We start from the raw sequence: 24,408 nt of genomic DNA, 5'->3' as shown, positions 1-24,408 counted from the left end.
CACCAGGCTGGTGACGCTGGCATCCCACCCACATACCCTCCCCGACTTGCCACAGCAGGGCAATGCACAGGTTACAAGAGTTCCACACAGGGCTGGCTTCATGCCCAGCAGCACCTATGGATGGCCAGGCTGCCTCTGTCTCCCCCCAGGGTGCACTGGAGCCAGAGGGATTCCCCACGCCCACCCACAACAGCAGGGGCTTCAGCCCACCCTCAACGCTTGCCCTAAGCTGCAGGACACTTGGTAAACGACAATGGCACTGGAGCCTCTCCCTGCCAGGCCCTGGAAGGAAATGGCACACACCGAGGACGGACTCACCCTGCCTGTCTAGCCAGCCCCTGACCACACTGTGGCCCTGCATCTATGCAGCACAGCCCACACCAACTCCTTCAGTGGGCTCAAAGCCCGCCAGGTCAGCAGTAAAAACTAGTTCACTTTAAAACCAACCATGTGGAAGTCACTTTTCTTTTCTTTTTTTTTTTAAAGCAGAATAGTCTAGACTAGAATTTACAAAACCCACTTAGCTCGAAAGGCTTTGGAAGTGTTCAACAGCAAGCAAGCTGTCCTTCCAAACCAAAACACGACACAGATGGCACCCAGAAGCAAGCAAACCTTGAGCCTTTCAATGTGCTGAGCGTTGTAAGGCCATCCTTCGCTGAGTCACTGTGCCCTGCAAGCCACACAGTGGGCGTCAGTTGTGTCCGCGCGGATGAAAGAGGCTTTGCCAGGCGAGTGTGTGTCTGTGATTTGGTCCCAGTCTCACTCTTTTCAGCCACAGCAAGTCTTCCTGCTTCTGATGAACTCCACACGTTCCCAAGGTAGGTGCTATTCTGTGACTCTAACTGCTTCTACTGCAAGTCCGTGCAAGAGGCGGCGCCTGCATCTCCCAGAGAGCCTGGCGGTGACCAGCCCGTGTCCCACCCCGTCTCCCTGAGGGAGGAAAAGAAGTCAATGTGCCTTGATTCTACCTCTCAGCTCGGAAGGTGCAGCCTCCCGGCCCCATTCTGCCTTGCCTGGTCCCACAGCCAGGCAGGAGCCAGGGGAACCTCCCTCAGGCAGGTGTCATGCCAGCGCTCTGCCTGGCAAAGGCGCCTTCCTCTGCCAGGACCCCATGGGAATCTCGCACCCACAGGGGTGAAGTCTCTCTCATTCACGGCTTCTGAGAGGAAGAACGACACTGGGGCGGGGGCTGTGTCTCAGCCACAGCCACCAAGCTCACCACTTGCAAAAGCACAAAAGCACTTCCTCATCGGTGGGGCCCATCTGCTCCCCAGGAGCATCCACAGCTGGAGGACGGCCACTGCCTGCGTGGCCCTGACCGTTGTACACTCACAGCCCGCAGAGCGCCCATGGCCAGAGCAGCCGACTGCAGCTGCAACTCGGCCCAGAGGCAGCAGGCAGAGCACTGCTTGCACCTAATGAGCAGCCCAGGAAGAGGAAGCCCAGGGCCCAGGGCAGCGACCATGAGCAGCTACCATCCATGGGACCTCTCCGAGAGGCTTGTAGAGGTGAGAGAGGGCCCTCTCCACAGTGCTGGTCCTCTCTCTCAACTGTCCCAGCAGCTCTTCCCAACAAAACTACAAACTTAAATGCTCCTGACCTCTGAATCAGGTCAACATACAATTCTTGTTGTAATTCAGCCCTTTCTGAGAGCACAAGAGCTCTCAACATGTCATCTGGGAGCTGGTTCATTCCTACACTGATACAACTGGACAGTCAGAAAGCCAAGCAGAGCGTTTTCTATCTGCATCCATGCTCGCAGAAGGGTCCGGGTGGCAGTGCATCTGATGACAGCATGCCGGGTGAGGTTTCCTCCCTCTCAGCCGTGCTCTCGTGGGAACAGCCAGTAAGAATACTAGCTGAGCAAGAGGAAAACACCCGACGCCCATGGGAGGGGCACACACAGTGCTCGGCCCACACGCATGTAGAATACAGGAGATCCAAAACTAGAACGAGCCAGCTTTTTAGGAAGTGACAGGGCCAACCTCCAAGAGAATGCTAAGTGAAACAGCGAGGTGACAGCAGTGCACTCTTGTGCTGCCGGTGAAAAACGCCTGGTGCTGGGGCTGGGCAGAGAAGCAGCTGTGCCAGACCTGGCTTCCAATGCTGGTCCAACTAATAAGACTTAAAGCAAGACCAGCCACCAACCTGAGCCCAGTTCTCCCTCCGGCAGCTGGAAAGCCTGGGCGGAATGTTGGGAAAACCACAGATTGTGTTTGTAGATCCTCAATGGCACACTGACCACCATCCTGGGAGACTGTGCCCACAGGGGTCAGGTCAGGAGAGGGTCCTGTGCACTGTCCGCCAGGCCGCTCTGGGGTTTCTAAGATCCCTTCAGGCAGCGCAGTGCCTAGCGTGGCGCCAAAAGTCTGCCAGTCTGCTACTGGGCTGCTATAGGATCCTGAGAACAGGGGATATCCTAGAATTTCCCTCAACAAGTCACCAAATGCAGGCTTGGAGGATGCAGGAAGGGCTGGTTATGGCCCAGTCCTGAGGCATAGGTAGAAACGGCCAGAGGCAAGGACAGAAATAACAGGTGAGGCACCACAACTGAGGCTCAGCTGAGCGGCCAGGAGCACCAAAGTGGCGACATCAAGCAGGCTCCTTTAGGACATGAGAAAGACTATGGAGAAGAGAACCAAGGCCTTCTCAGAGGGCCTCAAGCCCAGAACCGGTCCCAGAACCTGAGGCTGCCAAGCCTTGATGGGTAAAAGTGACCACACCCACAACCGACAACCAGGATGCCCGTGGTAAGCAGTGAGAGTGTGTTACAGACATGTGACTGACTCACGAGGTCTGGTGGCCCTCACTTTCCTGGGCACTCCACACGGGGTCACCAATGTCTGTTCTGAGCTGGGTGGATGTGAAAGAGTAACAGGAACTGCCAGAGCCTGGGTGGGGGCCACACTGGTTAAGTCATTTGGCGAGTCACAGGGTTAAGTACGGAGGAGCCCTTGTCACCTTCCACGGAACAGGAATCTGTGAGATCCGCAAACTCATCAGGCCCTAAAGGTAACTGAGGGAGGGTATGCCTGTCCTACATGACACAGCAGCCATCAGGCAGGACATGGCCTAATGGGCTGCGTGAGCTCCGTATCACATGCTCCAGGGCAGAAAGCACCAGAGAAGACTGTACACAGGAGGTGAGCAGATAGCTCTGAGCCCACCCACCTATTCCGTCAGCCACGAAGTGGGAGGATGACAGAAGCTTCCTACAGGCTCCTGGGAGGGGGACAAGAGATACACACATGAACAGGACAGAGCCTGGCTGGCACACAGTAAGCGCTCAAGAAAGGGGGTCACCACGGAGCCTGTCATGGGACTACACTTGAGAGGGATCAGGTTCAAGGCCACCTCTTTCCCCCACCTGCTGCCCTGGGCTCTGTGTGGAGCTAGAAGAACAGCAGTGGGCATGGGGACTTTCTCAGTGGGCATTCCTCCAACAGGGGCCACCGTGGAGAAGACCAAGGACATCGTCACATGGAACAGGAAGGTAAGTCTGTGCACTGTATCAAACATCATGTAAGGATGAACACTCATACCCCAGGACCTAGCAGTTCCACTCTGGGGTAGGGACCAACAGAAACGTGAGCATGCATGTGCTGAGAATGGTCAGAGCAGCCATATTCAGAACAGCCCCATCTGAAAACCACCCACGTGGCCACCAACAGTATAATGGATGACTAAATCATGGTCTAGCCATTCAACGTCGAATGAACACACTACTGCTACACACAACATCAAAGATAAATCTCAAAACAGGTTGAGTGAAAAAGCCAGATACAAAAGAATACATTCTGTGCTGGACTGGAAGCTCAAAAGCAGGCAAGACTTGTCCACGGTGACGGAAGTCAGGGAAGTTGGGGGTGCAAAGACACTAGGAGAGGGAACAAGAACGGCTTCTGGGGAGAAGCTCTATTCCATGACCTGGGTAGGGGTTTCTGGGGTATGTTCACTTCATAAACGTTCACTGAGATGTAATACTTACAACCTGTGTACTTTTCTGGATATATGCTACACTTTAATGAAAAATTGGTCTTAGAGGCCATCCCATCCTAGAAACAGATGCCAGCGCTACTGGGTTTGAAGAGGAGGGAGAGGTGTTGGCGAGCCAGCCTCTCACCCCCCACTCGGCAGCAGAGACCCTCTCAAGGTCTGAGAACTGCCGCACCAGGAGCCCAGGCTACCTCTGAGATACCCAGTGTGCGCTACGCTTCACAGCTCACAGAGAAAGGTGTCCACACGCTCCTATCCTGGGCAGAGGCCAGTCTGGGGAAAACAAGGGCGCTCTGCAGGTTCCACGGAAGGAGCACTGAGCAGGTCAGAGTCCCCAGGAAGGAGCAAGCTCTAAAGTTACTGGAGAGAGGCAGGCAGGCAGGCAGCAACCACTGCCTGGGCATCACTAGCCAGCATCCTGGGTGGGTGGGCGGGCAGGCCTCTGTCTCCTACCACACAGTGGTTCTCTCCTGAGACCACAGACTTCCAAAGTAGGTGTTATGCCACTTCCACAATGAGGAAGCCAGGGTGCCCATTACACACCTGGCCACAGTTTCATTACTAACCTAACCTGCTAATCCTGTGCAGTTAGCCCATACCTGCCTCCACACAACAGGCCATCAGCAAGTCGTATTGGTGACAAGGGCAGAAACAGCTGGCTCAAGGGAGAACAGTGGAACAATTCGGATAAGGAAAATTCTGCATGCCTACACCAGGAATGAAGATAGCAAAGAAAGACTAGAAATTAAAGTGGGGGAGGCAGATAACATTCAAAACTCAACTTAATCTGCCATATTAAGAGACCAAAAATGAAAAGCCTTATGATCATTTCAATAGATGTAGAAAAAACATTTGACAAAATTAAACATCCATTCCTGATGAAAACTCTCAGTTGGCTAGGAGTAGAAGAGAACTTCCTCAGCTTGATAATACCCACAGCTAACATCATACTTGATGGTGACGGGCTGAATGTTTTCCCCCAGGAACAGGTACAAAACAAGGACATGTGCTCACTACTTCTATTCAGTCTTGTCAGGAGATTCCAGCTAGTGCAATAAGGCAAGGAAAAGAGAAAAAGAAAGAGAGGGAGGGAGGTAGGAAGAAAAACCATCCAGATTGGAAAGGGGGAAGTAAAGCTGTCTTTATTCACAAATAACAGAACAGTCTATATGGAAAATCTTACAGAATCTACAAAATAAGAATAAGTGAGTTTAGCAAGGTGGCAGGATATAAGTTCAATATAAAATTCCACTGTATTTCTATATGCAAGCAACAAATATTCAGAAACTGAAAATTTAAAAACCAATTCCATTTACAATAGCAATTAAAACTATGAAGAAAATAGATAGCTAGTGGGAAGTAGCCGCATAGCACAGGGAGATCAGCTCGGTGCTTTTTGTCTACCTAGAGGGGTGGAACAGGGAGGGTGGGAGGGAGACGCAAGAGGGAGGAGAAATGGGAATATATGTATATGTATAGCTGATTCACTTTGTTATACAGCAGAAACTAACACACCATTGTAAAGCAATTATACTCCAATAAAGATGTTAAAAAAAAAAAAACTATGAAGAACTTACAGATAAATCTGACAAAAGATGTAAGACCTCAACACTGAAAAGTACAAAACATGGCTGAGAGACACTATGATAGGCCTCAATTAATGGAAAGATATACCAAGTTAATAGCATGGAAGAGTCAATATTGTTAAGATGTCAGTTCTTCCTCAAACTGATCTATAGATTCAATGCAATCCCAATCGGAATTCCAGCAGGGTCTTTGGGAGAGATTGACAAGTTGATTCTAAAATTTATATGGAAACGCAAAGGTCCTAGAATAGCTAACAAACTTTGAAAAAAAGAAAATCAGAAGCCCACATATCTGATTTTTAAGACATTATATAGTCAAGACAGTGTGGTATTGGAGCAAAAACAAACAAACAGATCAATGGAACAGAGTAGAGTCCATTGAACAGATCCACACATACATGGGCAGCTGATTCCTAACAACAGTGGTAAGGCAATTCAGAAATGAACGAATAATCTTTCAACAAATAGTGCTGGAATAACTGGATAGCCATAGGCAAAAAACAACAACACTGAAACAAAACATCAAACCCTTGACCTCTATCTCACAAGACATACAAAAATTAACACAAAATGGATCATAAACCTAAATATAAGAGTTAAAACTACATAATGTACAGAAGAAAACATAGGAGGAAAATCTTAGTGACCTTGGGTTTAAAAGGCAAAGACTTTAGTAATATGAAACAAAAAGTACAAACTATAGAGAAAACAAACTGGATTTCATCAAAATTGAAAACCTTTGCTCTTCAAAAGATGACACTGTTATGAAAATGAAAAGGTAAGCCACCACTGGGAGAAAATATACACGAATCATGTATCTAAGAAAGGACTTGTCTCTAGAATATATAAAAATCTCTTTCAATTCAATAATTACGCAAAGAACCCAAGGGGGAAAAAAATGGGGAAATGATTTGAACAGATTTTCAAATCTATCACCAAAGAAGAGCTATGCATGGCAAACAAATACTTGAAGAGATGCTCAGCGCTATTAGCCATCAGGGAAATTCAAATTTAAAACACCATGAGATACCACTACATACCTATTAAAATAGCTAAAATTAAAAAGATTAACCATACGGAGTGCTCATCAAAATGTGGGACAACTGAAACTCATACACTGCTGGTGGGGTGGGAGTATTAAATGGTATAATCACCTTGGAAGACATTTTGACAGGTTATTAAGCAACCCAAAAGTCCATCAACACAAGAATGGATAAACAAATTGTAGTACATCCATAAAATGAAATGTTAGCAACAGAAAAGAATGAACTATTCATATATATACAACATGTATGAATCTCAAAATAAATATTAATGAAAGAAGAGCCCAGACACCACCCCGCCAAAAAAGTACATGCCACATGATTTCACAAAATTCTAGAAAAGGCAAATTAATCTACAGCGACAGTAAATCAGCAGTTGCCTGGGGATGGGGGTGGGCTGAAGGGAAGATTACTATGGGACAAGAAAAAACTTTTGGAAATATCTTTATTACCATGACTGTGATGATGGCTTCTCAGGTGTATTCACAGATCAAAATATACCTAATTGTACACTTTAAGTGTGCACAGTTTATTGTATGTCACTTATACCTCAATAGAGTTGTAAAGCAACTATGGAGGCAGATGACAGATGCGACAGGTCCTAGAAAACGGAGGAGGGGTGGGAGGCAAAGAGAAGGAACGCTTCTTTGTTGGAGGTTAGGCATCAGATGCCCCTCTTGGGCTCAGCCCTCCCTGGGGTGGAAGGTCAGACAGAAAGTTCCTTCCCCCCTCATGAAGATGAAATGAAGAAGCCTGTTATGCCTGGGCCTCCCAGGGGTATCATAAGGACTGCATGACAAAGGCACGTGTGTATAACGCACTCCTAATAGCAGCAGGCATCAATCCATATATATATTTTTTTCCTGGACATTCTGCTTGCCCCTGCAACACCTGTGCATCAACAGACTGCACATCCCAACTGTGGGCTTGGAAAAGGTGACTCCTGGCATTCCTTCAGAAAACGCACTGTGGCTGGAGCTGGGTGACAGCGTCTTATAGGTTGCGAAATGAAAGGCTCACTAGCCGCTGAGGACTGAACTTCAGGACATGTGCCCTCCTCAGCCTGCCTGTGGGGTTTTGTCATACTTCAACTGGAGACCCAGGAGAGGGAGCCAACTTCCCATGCTCACATGGGAAAGGCCAGTGGCCACAAACATCTACAGGAAGTCTTAGGCAAACAGCAGTCTGTTTTCCCCTCAAACAGTTGGTGTGAGCGATAACCTGTCTCCATCCTCTTGACATGAAAACAGCCTCAAAGCATCTGACAGCTTCTTTTCCCCCCTCACTCTTCATGGTTTTCTGCAATGTATTAAGCTTCTGTGACTGAAAGTGTCTGAAATCGACTTCCCTCAAGACAGCTGAGCTAGACCCTTACTACTCTCAAGTGTGAGTGAGTGAATGAATGAATGAATGAATGAAGGACGGATAGATAAATGAAGCCCCATCTTACTGTCCTTGGTTGCTGGGCACCATGTTTACTCCAATATTATAAACATCCCAGGGGTCTCCCTCTGCAGCAAGTCAGGATGTGCAGTCACCAAGTAAGTATCTCGAGAGCAAACAGGCCCTGTCCCGTTTCCAGCTGTCACCTGTACTGGCCACCCCACAAGGGTCATGGGAACAGGGAGGTGACTCTCAGTGCTCCTCACACAACGCCCATGGAAGACAAGGCCAAGGGTACCATGGCTGGGTGGCCGGCAGAGGGAAAGCTGAGGCAAGGGCAGGAGAAGGCTGTGACCAGGGTGGCACAGGCTCTGATACTGCTCCAGGCAAACACGTTTGCTCAGCAGGGCCCAATGGCTTCGGAGAGAGTCTCCCATTTTCAACACAGTGGTCCTAGACGTCACCACAACCACAAATACTTTCTCCAAATTACCTTCTTGGCCACCCTGAAATGATTCCAATGGGTTACATAAAGCAGGAGGAAGGAAAGCCAGGTGAGATTTTTGTGGAGGCAACATTAAAACAATGGGGGAAACCAAACATCACAATCCAACATGGTAATTCAGTGACAGCGTGATCCACAGGCGGCGGCACTGCTTGGCATGGCGGATGAGTGGAAGGTTGCTGGTAGAAGGTGAGGGAGGACCACCACGGCTCCCGAGGTCACTTGCTACCAAAAGCCAACTCAGCCGCTTCCTCCCAACCTTCCCTGCTGGGGACCTGGGAAAGCCTGACACCCAACAGCAGCCCCTGCTGGGCTGGCGTGGACCCCCTTCGGCACTGCCTGCCTCACCCCAAACCACCTGCATCCCACAGGGCAAGGGGTGGCAAAATTGATCCTGAGGACAAGAGCCTGCCCCATGGCTAAATGTCGCAGGATAGCCCTGCAGCGAGACACGAGGTCCCGGTCATCAAACGTCCAAGGCAAGGCGGGATCCCAGCTGGGTTCCAGGAGAAGCACCACAGCAGCTTTCCCTTGCTTTAAACATACCAGGCAGAGAACACTGAGGAGCACTGGGAACACAGAGGATTTCCCTTTTTACTGTATTTCCTTCGGTGTTATCATTTTCTAACATTACTTTCTCACTATTTTAAACCTATTTTTTGAAACTTTTTTAAAGGTCTGTTTTTGCCCCTTTTCATAATCACCATACAGGTGGATACCAAACACAACTGACCATGGCACCTAGGTGAGGAAACAGAGCACAAGTTTTTACTAAAACCTACATTAACATTAAAAAGGAAATTAAAAAGGAGCTCTACCTCATCCCTACCTGCCACTGCACCAAAACTGCTCTGCCCAGGCAACTTTTCACCAAAGCCAAGGACCTGTCAGCCCTGCCTCGTCTCATCTCTCGGACCCCGAGCAGATCCTGACATCCCTCCACACGCTCATCTTCCTCCTCTTGGAGCTCTTCAAGGCACAACCCGAGACCCTTTCCTTCTCTCACTCCACTTCTCCGCTGCCTGAGCAGTCCCACCCCCAGGCAGCTCCACATCTGCATCTGGGGCCCAGGTGCCACCTCTGGACCCACCTGGCGGCACTTCTGCATCTCAAAGGCACTGAGGGTGTCTAGGTAGCACTGGCTGACTCCACCCCTCCCCACCCTCGGAGGTGGGGCAGGACCCTCGGAGCAGGCAAGCCCCCTTTTCTCTCACCTCCAAATAAACACACTTACACTAGCCCAGTTAGGCACATCTTCTTTGGACCCTGATTTCAACCCCAAAATGGTGGACCTGAGCCCACCTCCTGGCCAACTTGTGACGGGCACTTTGTCTGAGTGTGCCCACATCCGGTCCCGTAACTTTTTATGCATACTGACCATGTCTGACCTAACACAGTGCTGACCGGGCTCACCGATGGGGACCTGAGGCTTGATGGTGCCCAAGCTCTTCACCCTAAATATCTCGAGTTCTCCTCCACCCACTTTGGTCTTCCTTTTCTCTGAGAGTATCTTCTGGGCCACTACCTTTGTCACTCTTGAACCACAACAGCCCCAGGAGGCAGATAACAACATCATGGCTCAGGTCTGACCCCAGAGGCCAAGCTCTGCAGCACTGTCTCCCCTGAGCCCCTGAAGCCCCCCGAGCCCCCACCAGCCTAAGCCATGGCCACGTTTCTCTGGCTGACTTTCCTGCTCTTGTCAAGAGCCTGCAACAATTACGTAGTTGAAATTGCATCACACATACTGTTTTTTTTTCATTGAACACTTCTTCCTGTTGTTACATAATCTTCATAATGATCTTGTTTAGCAGCTAAACGTCCCATTAATGCATCATTTCCTTGACCTTCTCCAACTGCTGGGCATCCCATTTCCTTCCGGGTTCCCCTACTGCAACCAATCTTGCAATGATCATCTTCACACGTACGACTTCCTTCTCTCATTTTTCCCTCAGAAATAAATTCTCAGGTGTTAAACTCTGTCCTAAGGGTCCAAATACTTTTATGGCAACTGGTTCTGCCTCAGCTATTTTTCACTCCCACCTTACACCACGCAATGACCCCATCACGAAGGGGAGGAAGAAAGCAGGGCTGAATCTGATGTACCCTGCACAGGGTCCCCGAGAGGTGGGCCCACCTGTCTGGCAAACTGCACTCAAGATGTCGGGGCTGTTATCCTGCCCTTGTCCTCTATCCCTTGAATCCACCAGCAGGGAAGGGAGAGAGAAAACCCAGTGCACACAACCCTCCAGGACTGGCACTGAGGCTGCTCTGCTCACAACTGCTGACCGCCTCCTTGCACAGAGATGGGAGAGAACTGGGCCCCCTGCCTGCTGGCTCTAACTCAGAGGCTGTTGGGAAGACAGGCAAGGATTAACGCGACTGTCACTCTACCTGGGGAGGGCTCTAACAGCCCTGCAGGGACACAGTGGCACAGGGTTGGGGGTAGGGGGTGTGGATAGAAGCAAATATGGCATTAGCCTTGCTGAAACCTAGAGCAATTTTTACAGCCCAGTGGTGAGGTTATCAAGTGACTCTGAGATCTGCAAGAACACAGCCAGAAGACAGAGCTGCCGTTTCCAAGGAGAAGGGCACCCTGCACACACTGAGAGGGAATGGCTGTCTCCAACATCAGGAAAACCTTGGATGCAGGAGCCAAAACCATTCAGACTGCACACTGAAACTGCTGCAGCCAACAAAGAAAAGACACCAGAGTTCATTCACCAGCTATGTATTTACCAGGAAAATAAAAATGTATGTGCTGAGGAGGAACTCAGGGAGCAGAGGGAGCTGGAGGGACTTACATTCAGGGTGGGGAAGGCAGGCAACAGACAAGCAAACAGGACAAGGTGACTGTACTGAAAGCTATGAAGAAAATAACCAATGTGACATGCTAGAGGAAGGCTTCCTCTGGAGCCTGGGCCAGGAGGGGTGGTCGCCTCAGCTTGGAGCCCCAGAGAGAACCTGGGGCAGCAAAGGGTCTGGAGCAGACTTCTGGCCCCACCCCACCTTCAGAACAGCTGGCTCACCGTGCACCCGTAAGGGGCTCCAAGCATGGCCTCCATGACACTCGAGCCAAGAGAACCATCCCAGCAGCCAGCTGAAAAGGCACTGATGCCATCTTGGACAAGGAGCCTGTGGCCTGCAGCCCAGATCCAAGCAGGACAGGGGTAGGGACTCTACCCAGGAGTGTGCTGGAGCCAGCTAACACCAGCCCATGACAGCCTGTGGTGAAGCTTTCAGGAATCTTGGGAGCCAGATGTTAAACACAGCCATTGTTAAAAATGCAATGATAAGGTTGGGACTGACCACCTGAAGGCTGCTGTGGGCAGCTAGTTATCTCCTGCCTGGCAGCATTCTAAATTTTCTAGAAAAGTCACATAACTGGGTTTTTATAGAAAACCTCCATTTGTACTTCTGTGGCTAATTACAGTTTTAAAAATACTGTACTAAGAAACGACACAAATCCTTGAGCTCTACCCAGCTCACAAATCACCTCTATTTATACCTCAGTGTCAGGTACATGGTAGACACTAACAGCATTAAAACTGCGCAAGCAGGCCCGTGTGCCAGGTGCTGTTCTAGACATGTGAAGTGTATTAACTCATTTAATCTTCAAAACAACCTCGGGAGATAGGTATTATTACTTCCCTCATTTTCTGTATAAGGGCAGTGACACTCCAAGATCAGTTAGGTAACTTGCCCAAGGCCGCACAGATAATAAGGCACGGAGCCAGGATCAGGTCCAGGCAGTCTGGCTCCAGACTTGGTGCCTGTAAGCTTTATGTTTAGTTCCTGAAAAACAAAGGCACCAACATGCATAAGCAGACATAGTGCCCAAGGAGCAGGAATGACTTATATTTCATTTGACGAAGATTCTGGTTGAAATAAATATCACTTGAGATGTTCCTCTGAGCAGCAAGGATGGACACTACCTCTGCCTTACTTCTACTGCCATATTCCTGAGGTCTGGGGTGACCACTGTCCTAGTTAACTCGGCGTCCTATCCATTTTAGCATGTGTCCTGGATTTTTCATCTTTTAAACAAAGTTTTAGAATTTTATTAAAAATAGTTTTTAAATGGAATTTTTATTGCTTTTTAATAAACCATTTGTGGTCAAAAATTGTTTAATGTAATTTACTTTTAGCACTCCCTTTTACTTCTCAAGGGCACCTTCATTTGGATATATATATTTTTTAATTGATGTATAGTTGATTTACAATGTTGTGTTAGTTTTAGGTATACAGCAAAGTGATTCAGTGTTATATATATAAAACGGCTGAGAAATTTAAATATCATATGATATCACTTACATGTGGACTCTAAAAAAAAATGATGCAAATGAACTTATTTACAAAACAGAAAAAGACTCACAGACATAGAAAACAAACTTATGGTCACCAAAGGGGAAAGGGGTGGAGGGATAAATTAGGAGTTTGGGATTAATATATACACACTACTATATATAAAATAGGTAAACAACAAGGACCTACTGTACAGCACAGGGAACTATACTCGATATCTTGTAATAACCTATAATGGAAAAGAATCTGAAAATGGATATATATATACACATATATATATATAACTGAACCACTTTGCTGTATACTTGAAACTAACACATTGTAAATTAATTATACTTCAATTTTTAAAAAAAGTATAAAAGATTTTTTAACTAAAAGAAAATGCAATGACAGAAACTGTATACAATAAGTTATACTGAAAACAAAGGTGATGAAATACTCAAAACTCATCACTTCCTACTTATTTTCTCACATTTACTATTATCTAGGTTTCTGAGTTTATTCATGACTACTAAATCTTCATGGTGAAAATGGTGTACTACTGAGGCATCTCTTCCCAACTCCACATTTGGTGACAGACATCATGTTAGTAGCTTGAAATCATACATAGTGGAAGTGTTTATACCATGGAAATTGGCAAACACTACAAATCAGGGCTTGATTTATTGTCAGGTTGGTGGCCTCTGTAGACTCCTGGGCTGTATCCAGCCCAATGCCTGTTTTTGTGAAGAGTTTTAAAATTTCATTTTATATATTTTTTATTGAGGTGAAATTCACATAACATAAAATCAACTATGTGAATATAAAGTTTTCTTGGAATACAGCCACATTCATTTGTTTACAAATTGTCTATGGCTGCTTCTGTGCTATGCATAAAGGCAGAGTTGTGACAGAGACTGTATGGTCTATAAAGCTGAAAATATTTACTATCTGGCCCTTTACAGAAATAGTTCACCAACCCCTGGGGTTTAGACTTTTAAGAAAATGTTGATTATGCAGATTAAACTTAAAAGTGTGTCATGCCTGTAGCTGTTACATTAGGAATAGCACAAATGATGAGGAAATATTCTTCCAGATTTATTTATTTATTTATTTATTTATTTATTTATTTATTTATTTTTATTTATTTATGGATGGCTGTGTTGGGTCTTCGTTTCTGTGCGAGGGCTTTCTCCAGCTGTGGCGAGCGGGGGCCACTCTTCATCGCGGTACGCGGGCCTCTCACTGTTGCGGCCTCTCCCGTTGCGGAGCACAGGCTCCAGACGCACAGGCTCAGTAGTTGTGGCTCACGGGCCTAGTTGCTCCGCGGCATGTGGGATCTTCCCAGACCAGGGCTCGAACCCGTGTCCCCTGCATTGGCAGGCAGATTCTTTTTTTTTTTTTTAATTTTTATTTATTTATTTTTATTTATTTATGGCTGTGTCGGGTCTTCGTTTCTGTGCGAGGGCTTTCTCTAGTTGTGGCAAGTGGGGGCCACTCTTCATCGCGGTGCGCGGGCCTCTCATTATCGAGACCTCTCTTGTTGCGGAGCACGGGCTCCAGACGCGCAGGCTCAGTAGCTGTGGCTCACAGGCCCAGTTGCTCCGCGGCATGTGGGATCTTCCCAGACCAGGGCTCGAACCCGTGTCCCCTGCATTGGCAGGCAGATTCTCAACCACTGCGCCACCAGGGAAGCCCGGCAGGCAGATTCTTAACCACTGCGCCACCAGGGAAGTCCCTCTTCCAGTATTTGAAAAGTCTTTTCTGATTCGCTAAGACATTACTTGACTCATTAACATAAAAATTATCAGTCAACATTCATGTCAGGACTACACTCATAAGCTGATTATAGATACAAAAGTTCAGCAAAAAACAAGGAAAGCAGTCTGTGAGAAACAACTGACTACATCAAATTGACAATAAAGTGTTGTGTTTCATTATTATTTGTAAATTGTCTGCTACCTATCCTTTCTATCAGTATAATTTATAAATTATGTGTGTATAGGCATACTTTTTTTTTCCTGGAGAGCCAGCTTTCAAACATTTATGGGCACACCACTAGAGTAAATCAGAGTTCTTCATTACTTCAAAGTCCTTGAAATAAAGTTTGAATGAAACTAAAATCCACTTGCATTACTGTAATTCAACATTACATATAAGTGAAAAGAGGAAAGAACCTGGATTCTTTAGATACCAACTCTTATAAATTACGGTTTACTAAAAAAATCGTTCTAAGTTTTATCATCTCTGCATGCAAACTGAGTTTCTCCATGGTGATTATCAAAGTCAAGCAAAAACAAACAGAAAAACCCACCTAACATAAAAAAGTTATGTTCATGGACACAGTGCTCCCTTTTATGAAAATCAATAATGTTACTTGGAAAGTCAACAGAAGTTCAATATTTAATACATTCCCTAACACTTTACTTTTCTCATAACTATACTGAAGAAATGTACTGCTCGTCCCCCCACTCCCACTTCTAGTTTCCCAGTGCCCGGCCTGGATGCCCTGTTTCCTATGTGTGCCATGAACACACGTAGGCTGGAGGCAGGCAGTGTGACAGCAGGGAGGGGATGGGGCTCTTTACAGAAGCCTGAAGGAATCTGAGGTCACAGATCTGGGGAGCAGACGCACACAGTCATGAATGAGGGAGAGGGAAGTATAAACTGAGATGAGAAAGGAAAGAAGGGTCCAAGTCACACAGCACCTGTAGATCATGACAATAAGGAAAGTGGATGTCTATTCTAATCACATGGGATCTTAAGCGAATGATGTGATCTGATATTGGTTTGGAAGGGGCAAGAGGGAAGTGTTCCAAGAGGGTGATGGCCAGGCTTGGACAAGAGATGGAGAATAGAGGATGAAGGGAGAATATACATTTTGGTAGTAGAGCCACCAGGACTTACAGATAGACTGGACGTACTAAGGTGGAGAAAAGCAGGGAGCACGGATGATGCCGGGGCTTTAACAGGGCCACAGTTATGGCCACACTGACTGCAATGAAAACTCAGGAGTCCTGCACAGGACTTCCCTGGTGGCGCAGTGGTTAAGAATCTGCCTGCCAATGCAGGGAACACGGGTTCGAGCCCTGGTCTGGGAAGATCTCACATGCCGCGGAGCAGCTAAGCCCGTGCGCCGCAACTACTGAGCCCGTGCTCTAGACTGGTGAGCCACAACTACTGAGCCCACGTGCCATAACTACTGAAGCCCGCACACCTAGAGCCCGTGCTCCGCAACTGGAGAAGCCACCGCGATGAGAAGCCCGAACACCACAACGAAGAGTAGCCCCTGCTCGCTGCAACTAGAGAATGCCGCGTGCAGCAACAAAGACCCAACACAGCCATTAATTAATTAATTAGAATAAAATAAATAAATAAAAATTTAAAAAGAGTCCTGCACATCCTCTCTGTCCTGGGAGGCTGGACTCCAGTGCTCTGAGAGCATGAAAAATACGACTGGTGGACTTGACTGGGGTAAAGAGTTGCACACCCCTGCTCTGAATCTCCCAGAAAGGCATGAGAGAGGAAATAATCCTCTCCTCTCCGCTGGCTGCAGTACACAGTGGCCCCACGATCCACTCCACATGTGATTGCTCTCAATAGTTCGAGTGCTCTTCAGGCTAAATCAATCTACTTTTATTTTCATTTTTTTACCGTTTAATTGAAAAAACAATGGAGCACAGGAAAAACAAAAACCGTTCCTATTGCCCCAATACAAATGTTTCCCATTTTACCCCAAGTTCTAGTTTTTGTGCCTTTTCTAGTTGTGCAGGGCTGACAAAAAATGCTCCTTTTCTTCACCATGGCAAGGCTTGTCCATTTTTCTACAGAGCCTGCAGGATCATTCTTCACAGCTCTACGCTATTTGACTCTGTGGATACACCATGTTTCCTAAGCCTCTCCCACGCCATTTAATTAATGATATTAAAAATTATTATTACATAAATATATTCATTAACATTGTTATTAAAAATGACCATGTATCTGTAAATAAATTTCCAAGAGTAAAATGACCTGATCAAAGGACGTGACCATGGCTATGCCTCCTGCCATGTAAATATTTTCCAAAAGGGTGAAGTATGAAGTTGCTCCTGGGTCCTGGAGCAGGGTGCTGTGGGATGAGGTGGGTAGAGTGGGAGATGCTCTAGGAGATATAAAATAGCAACAGGACAGTTTAACGCCATCTTGATTATCTGCCAACAACATTTTTCCCCCACATATTTGAATATGAGGTGTATTTTCTGATTATTAATCACATCAACATTTCTCTGTCTGGTGATGTCTCTGGGAGCTTGTGATTGTTAGTTCTGAGTAAGTTCTCCATACCAAAAGAACACTGCTTCCTAAAGGCGATTTCGCACACACACACAAATCTGTATTCTGATCCCTCCCCTCCCCAGTCTGCAACCACAATACAGAGGGATTCGGAGAAGTTCAGGCAGGTTGTAAACCTGGTTGGGAGTTCCAACCCAAGCACCTCTTCCAAAGTGTGCCTTTCCTTTTACAAGTGTGGGATTTTGTTCTACAACCAATTTCTTCCTGCTTCCCCCTAGGGAGCTTTCAGAAATGTGCAAAATTATGCAATGTTGTCTGGTAACTGCTCACACTAAAAGGAAGACTATCTTTGGCAAAAAATACCATCTGTGAAAACCACAGTTAAATATCTACAAACTCATCCAGGGGAATAAACTGCCTCCGCCCCCAACCCCCAAGAAAAGCAGGGAGGGGACTTATATGTGTTCAGTGTCTACGATGAACCCAGCAACTTCCCTTCAGGCATTATTTAACCCTTCAGTAGGGCAGGGCTTGTCTTCACTTTATAGAGGACAGCAAGTCTGACAGATTGTCAGCAATATTTGATGTGATTTGTCCAAGGACAAACATCTCAGAAACAGAGCTATATAGATTTGAACTCCAAAACCCTTGCATATGAAATACTTTTCTTTCTCCCTCCCTCCCTCCCTTCCTCCCTCCCTCCCTCCCTCTCTTCCTCCCTCCCTTTCTTTCTGGCTATCCGTTTGTCTTTTTCATTTGGGGGGAGGCTCAGAGGATTTCGTATTCCCCAACCTGTACTTAAGAAATGAGAAGAAGCCTTTCTTCTCCATGAGACAAGACCTCGTGAATGGAGCTGACATGGCTCAGGGGGCCCAGAGATATCAGAGAAACCAGGCTGTGTGACAGGGGAAGGGTCAAGACTTGAGGGTCGCTGGGAGGGGACAGGGGCCGTACTCTGCACCCCCATGCTACCCAACTCCCCATGTGGAAAAACACAGCACAGGCCCCAACTCTTACCCAAAGCAAAAGCGATGAGGCCCTGGAAGCACGCTGTCCAATTCAGGTAGGCATTAAAATTAAATAGAAATTTTAAAGTGAATTCCTTGGTGTACCACCCACGCATTAGGTGCTCACTAGCCACATGTGGCTGTGGCTACCATACAGAACAGTGCAGAGACCATCTCCATCAGCAGCAGCGCTCAGCCAGGAAGGAAAGAGCTCGGCAGGGATTTTCACAGTCCCCTCTGCTCCCTGCAGTGGGCGCAATGTTGCCTCCTAAGAAAAGCAAAGGCTCTGAGGTCAGCTGTGCGGTGGCCAGCTACTTACCCTGGCTAAACCTTAGACTCATCTATTAAATGGTATAATACCTGGCACAGAATGAGCATATGATAAGAGTTGCTCCTGTCCTCCTGTTTCTGTTATGGTCCAAAGATAAAGTCCTTACAAAGAAATAACCCTTATAAAGATGATGCCAAAAGACACTGAACACTTGATTTGTTAAGTAGGGTTGCTCATTAGATTGAATGAGATCCAGTCCCTCCATGCTGAACTCCACCTGCAGGTCTATTACCCACTAATAGGATTAAAATCCACTCTCTGCTCCTTCCAGCTGCAAGGCCTCAGGTAAGGACAACCTCCCTCACTCTTTTCCTCATCTTTAACAGAGAAACAGTATCAGCTCCCTCACCTAGGTGACTAAACCAAGCCAGACACTGCACTAGGCACCTAACATGCTCAGCCCCTTAGGATGACACCACCAGGTGATGGCACCAAGAGCCACATATCACAGATAAAGACACTGAGGCCCGGAGACACTAAGTGATTCACCCCGAGGCCACTCAGGTGGAAGCAACCAAGTAGGACCTGGAGCTGCTGCTCTCACAGAACAGCTGGGGTTCAGGGTTCAGAACCCTCTTATAGGGGGAGTCCAGGCCTGGCCCGAAGGAGGGAGGAGGCATGTGCACTCCTGGGGGGGCTGGGCCTGAGGGATTCGTCACACCACAGAGGGGGGCTAGGCAAGTGCTGCAAAACCTGTAGCTGCCCACCTCCTCCGCTTCCTGCGTCCTGTCTCCAGCCTCTAGAATCTCGACTCCCTAAAACTGAGTGACACACACAGGACAGGCTCAATGCCTGAGTGCTGACCATGCCACTATGGCTCCAAGGGAACTGATGCACCACAGGAGGACTCCAAAGGGCTGAAGTCTGGAGAGGGCCAAGCAGCCATCACAGGAGGGGGGCATCCTCCAGGGAACCAGCCATCCCAACCCCAATACCAGTAAGCCAAGCAGCTGCCCTGCCCAGTCCCCACCAAACTTGAACTCTTTCTTACCCCGAACCCAGCTTGGTCCTCCCACATTAGGCACTGCTTGCGCTTACCCACAGCTTGAAATCAGAGATGGATCCACAATAAACTGGTCATTGGCCCTAACAGAATGAACTATGCACCAGCAAAAGAACGGGGTAGGGCGGACACAGGCATGTCAGACAAGTTAAAAGTGAGCAAGATCAGACCAGGATGCCAGAACAGTCAGAAGACAGTGCTCCTGGGACAGCTGGCACTGGGCTTGTTGGGAAAGGCATGCTGGACCTGGAGCCCAGAGACGGAGGTAGGAAGGGAAGGAAGGAGGGAGAATAGAGGGAGGGCAGGCCACCCAGGTGGGGGCGTAACAGCGGGTCAGGAGCTGATGAGCAGCTGAGTGTGGCTGGAGCAGGGGAGGAGAGAGGATGCCTGAGCCAGAGGCTGGGGCATAATGTGCTCAGCTGACTCTCCTGGTTGCAAGTGACAGAAAAGCCAGTTCAAATGGGCTTCATCAAGAAAAGAAGCCATTGACTCACCTAGCGCCAGCTGGGCCCAGGCAACTTATTCCTCCCCATCCCTCTGGGCCAGTCTCACTCCTGGGCAGGCTGTCCCTAGGCAGCAGACCCTAGCAGCAACCTGCTCACATCCTTCCCCATTCAAGTCTCCTCCAACTACTCCAGCAGAGCACTAAAACCTTCAGATGGCCACAGGTCCATCCCTGAACCAATCACTGGCCAGGAAGACGCAGCCCCATGATTGGCTAGACCCCAATCACTAAGCATCCAATGGGCATGGGCCAGAGGGAGGGAGGGGGAAGTAGGGGATGGGAGCTGGGTGAGCCGCCCACCAACAAGTTTGTTCGCTACCATGCACACATCAACATCCAAGATGCTTCAGGCCAGGGACCACATCCTACTCTCAACAGCTTTCCTAAGCAGTGTATGTACATCCTCCTGAGAAAATTAAGGCTACAAACCTAACCTCTTCCAAAGCGACATGGTGAACAGCAGAGTCAAGATTCCAACTCAGTTCTCAACTCTAAAGCCCAAGTTTTCCACCCGGAGAAAGACTGTCTTCTTCACTATGTCACCTACAGAGCTCACATGTTACCCAGTCAGCCACATGGCCCCAACTGAGAGGGTGAAACATCCCAGTCTGTTTTTGGACACTCACTCTGGGGCCGGCACAGAGGCAAGATCAGCACACAGGAGACTGGCTGGGAAGCAGCTACATCTCCCTAGTGATCCTGCTTGTAGGAATGGGGCAACCAAGGGAGGCGGCCAGCTGAGCAGTGGGTTGTGGCACCACCAACCAACAGCACAGCATGCCGAGGGAAGCAGTCAGCTGGACTGCTGGAAGCCATGGTGAGAATACCTGGGGAAAGTCTTAAAGGCCAGACAGGGGTCCCCAAAGCAAAGCCAAAATACTCAAGGGGAAGGAGGTACGGTGGGAATGAGGTTTGGAGAGAGCGGAAAGGCCAATGCAGTAAGGTACAGGGAGCCAGGGGACAATGGGAACCGCTCAGTGTTAGGCCTCAGGCTTGCTTTGTTCCCAAGGAGATGCATTCAGCACTAACCCTGAGGCAGGCCACTGAGGACAGCACGATGACCCAGGGACACAGCTTGAAGGGACAAGCATAAGGGCATCCTCATGCCCAAGGTTGTTGGCTCATCTTACAGAGCAGAAGATGCCACTTCCTATTTCCCCAACTTGGGGGAGCCCACCACCAACAGTACAGAAAACCATGCCTACTGTAGGAGCATCATCCCCAGGGCAACACGCAGATTCCTGCTCCCCTAACTCTGAGTGGGGCTGACAAGCAGGTTCACCAGAAACCCTAAGACAGTCCCCACCTCCCCGCCCCAGACCTCACTGTTTTTGTCCTGCCACATGGGAGGGCTATAGCAGTCTAGGGACACCTACTGCTTCTGTCTGCACAACAGACTCTGCTTCTTCTGCAAGCTCCTCCCTGACTTCTTGAGGGCACTGCCATTTTCTTACAAAGCCCCCTTCACCCCACCCCCAAGCCAAGCTGGAGTGATTCTCTGGAGTTTTCAAACTGGAAGCAAGTCAGTGAATCCATTTTTGATCATGTCCTAGCTTTCAAGAGTTCAAATCCCAGAGCTGCTACATTTCCCGCCATGTGGAAGAAGTCTGTCCACAAGACACACAGACACACCCAATGCTGACGCCAAAAAAAAAAAAAAAAAAAAGAACAGTTTCCCTCTCTGTTCTCCCACTCCAATTTCAATCCCAAACAGTACTTTGACTCAGTGGTGAGAGGAGAAAGGTTACAAGCGAATTCAGGATGAGTTCACAACACATGGGAGGGTGATACTTTTGCCCTTTGGTGAGAAGTGAGGCTCCTGCACTCAGTGGAAGCTTTGGCCTGTTGACCAACCTTCAAAGGGAGAACTTTAAATGCTTAAGAATACGAAGCTCCTTTAAAATAGAAGTGAAAGTGAAATAACCATTCACAAACCTCCTCGCCCCCAGACATGCCTAAAATGTAACATGTGGCCCACATCTGCCACTGCCAGGCTGCCAGCATCCAGCAAAGGGAGAACAGACATCACCAATTTCGGGTGCTTGCCTAGAGCCCCCCAGATTGGAAGGGAAAAATGGAGGGACATGAAAGATCACCTGACCCAATGCATTTCAGTTAACCTAAGGGAAAGAAATGCAGGTACCAGTTTCTGGTAAGCGGGGGTGGGGTGGGGGACGACGACGACGGCACGGGGGGGACAGAGAAGAGGAAATGGGTAAGACAATCAGCTCGGACCAGACCTCCGAGTAATCATCTATGCCTCTGAGGCCGAGAGAACAGAAGTCTGGAGAACTCAGCTCCTGCCTGGGTCACAGGCACTGTCTCCTTCCACCCAGGCTCATCCAGGCAGTTACTGCAGCATCAGGAGAGATGATGGGGACAGGAGAATCAGCAGTGCTATGGTGAGGCTCTCCTGGACTCCTAAAGGGCTCCTTAGCCCAGGATAGGGTCAGAAGCTGCAACCTAGCACCTGCACTAAGACAAGGTACCCAAGCGTGACTACAGGCAAATCAGAGTCTGCAGTTCAACCAGAAGGAGTGGGTACTTAGAACCCTGGCTGTGATCTGACGCCATCCAAACAATCCTGTTGCTTATGCCAGACCTCATATTTCAGTCACATCCATTCTGTCATCTGGACCCAAGTCTCCCAGGCCTAGCATTGACACCCAACTATTTGAAGGCGCCCAACTATTTGAAGGCGCTATCATATCAACGAAGTGACTAAACCAGCACGCACTCAGGGGTCACTGCCAGCCCACTCCCCACCCCATTCTCCCATTAACAGGACCTAATGTTTCTTGGGGGCACACCCTCTACTCTGGGTCAGTCTGGGTGGAACTAACACTATGCCCAGATTCAGGGGTGAACCAACGAACACAGCCTGCTATTTCAATCAAAGTCCAGAGAAGGCACCAGGAAATGTCTGCTGGGCCTTCTGGGAAAGAGGTGGCTTCTCTTTCTGCCCCTGGATAATGGTCAGTGAGGGTGAATCCCAAAGCTGCAGGGGCTGGGGAGAAGACACCCACTATGCAAAGGCAACACAACAAAAAGCAAAACAGAGAGCGGGAGTAAAGCCAGGTCGTCACCTGAGAAGAGACCCATTTCTGGGCCTTTAAGTAACACAAGCCAATGAGCCCCTCTGCGTTTAAGCTCCTGTCATGAGCGCAGTGCCACCTCCCTCTGGGGAAAAGGGGTTAAAAGAATTAGTAAAGGTGCTCTGCCTGCAACTATCTAACTGAACACTTGAAGGAAACAATGTGAAACAATGAGCAGAAAGGGTAAACTCTTCCTAGTTTATATACCTACACGTCAGTGTCACTCACCCCCCACCCTCGCAGCACTAAAAAGCTAGCTTGCCAACTATTTGCCTGGCACAGATGCAAGGTGCACCAAGGGGGTAAAAAAAAGTTGGGAAGTGTTTACTGGAAGTGGCTTTCAGGAGGACTGGCTTCAAGAAGGAGGACACAGGTAGCTACCTTGAGGATCACCCAAGGGAAAGCGGACGTGGCCACCACCCCACGACCCAACGCAAGCTAGGCCAGGGACCTGATGGAAAGAGGGGTCAAGAGAGCTAAGGTGGGGGCTTCCCTGGTGGCGCAGTGGTTGAGAATCTGCCTGCCAATGCAGGGGACACGGGTTCGAGCCCTGGTCTGGGAAGATCCCACATGCTGTGGAGCAACTGGGCCCGTGAGCCACAACTACTGAGCCTGCGCGTCTGGAGCCTGTGCTCCGCAACAAGAGAGGCCGGGATAGTGAGAGGCCCGTGCACCGTGATGAAGAGTGGCCCCCGCTTGCCGCAACTAGAGAAAGCCCTCGCACAGAAACGAAGACCCAACATAGCCATAAATAAATAAATAAATAAATAAATAAATAAATCGTAAATCTTATTTAAAAAAAAACAAAAACAAAACAGAGCTTCCTCCCCTTGCCTGCTGAGTCTGAGTCTCTGGGATGGGGTTCAGATATCTATTTAAAAATAAAAAATAAAAAAAAAAGAGAGAGCTAAGGTGGAATGGGGAGGCGGGAATATCCAAGTAAGGCATCAAGGGGACAAGGAGAACCAGCCCCCAGGTGTGTGCAAGCAGAGCTGCAGCCAGCTTGCGGGGCCAGGCGCCATGCGGAGCCAAATCTGACCGGACTGTGGGTAAGGGAAGGATCTGAAGGTACAAGCAGGACAGCGGGGCCACCGGCACCTGGAGGAGGGCTGCCAGGCCACCAATGGCCTCTCGGTGCGAGCCACGGTCACGTGCAGCTGAGTTCTCCGTCAGTAACTCACCTGACTGCTGACGTCTGCACCACAGAACCCCCCATCACAGAGCCAAGGCCAGCCACCTACAAAATCACTTTGTGCACACAGTGGACAAGTGACTAGAGTCTCCACAGCAGCCATGAGGCTGACCCACCACAGGGTGTGACCTGGAGAAAGCAACACCCATTTTTTGGCCCTTGACGAATGAAACTCGGGAGAGGGGGTTGTCCAGGAAGGGTTTGAT

General features: G+C 48.4%; 1 protein-coding gene across 2 annotated transcripts in view; it reads right to left on the bottom strand.

Annotated features, from left to right (window-relative positions):
- Nucleotides 1–24,408, bottom strand: part of MED26 (mediator complex subunit 26) — a 39,912-nt gene that overhangs the window by 7,933 nt on the left and 7,571 nt on the right. The window contains exon 1 of one of the 2 annotated variants that reach the window (XM_059918172.1): nt 613–890. The exons of the other annotated variant lie outside the window; for it this stretch is intronic. The gene's annotated coding sequence lies outside the window, so the exon portion shown is untranslated. Of the gene's footprint in view, nt 1–612; nt 891–24,408 lie in introns of those variants that run through there. 2 annotated transcript variants of the gene reach the window in all.

The sequence above is a fragment of the Balaenoptera ricei genome, chromosome 3, assembly GCF_028023285.1.
Source record: "Balaenoptera ricei isolate mBalRic1 chromosome 3, mBalRic1.hap2, whole genome shotgun sequence".
In the NCBI taxonomy this organism is placed as follows: Eukaryota; Metazoa; Chordata; class Mammalia; order Artiodactyla; family Balaenopteridae; genus Balaenoptera; species Balaenoptera ricei.
This window is presented reverse-complemented; position numbering and strand designations above follow the sequence as displayed.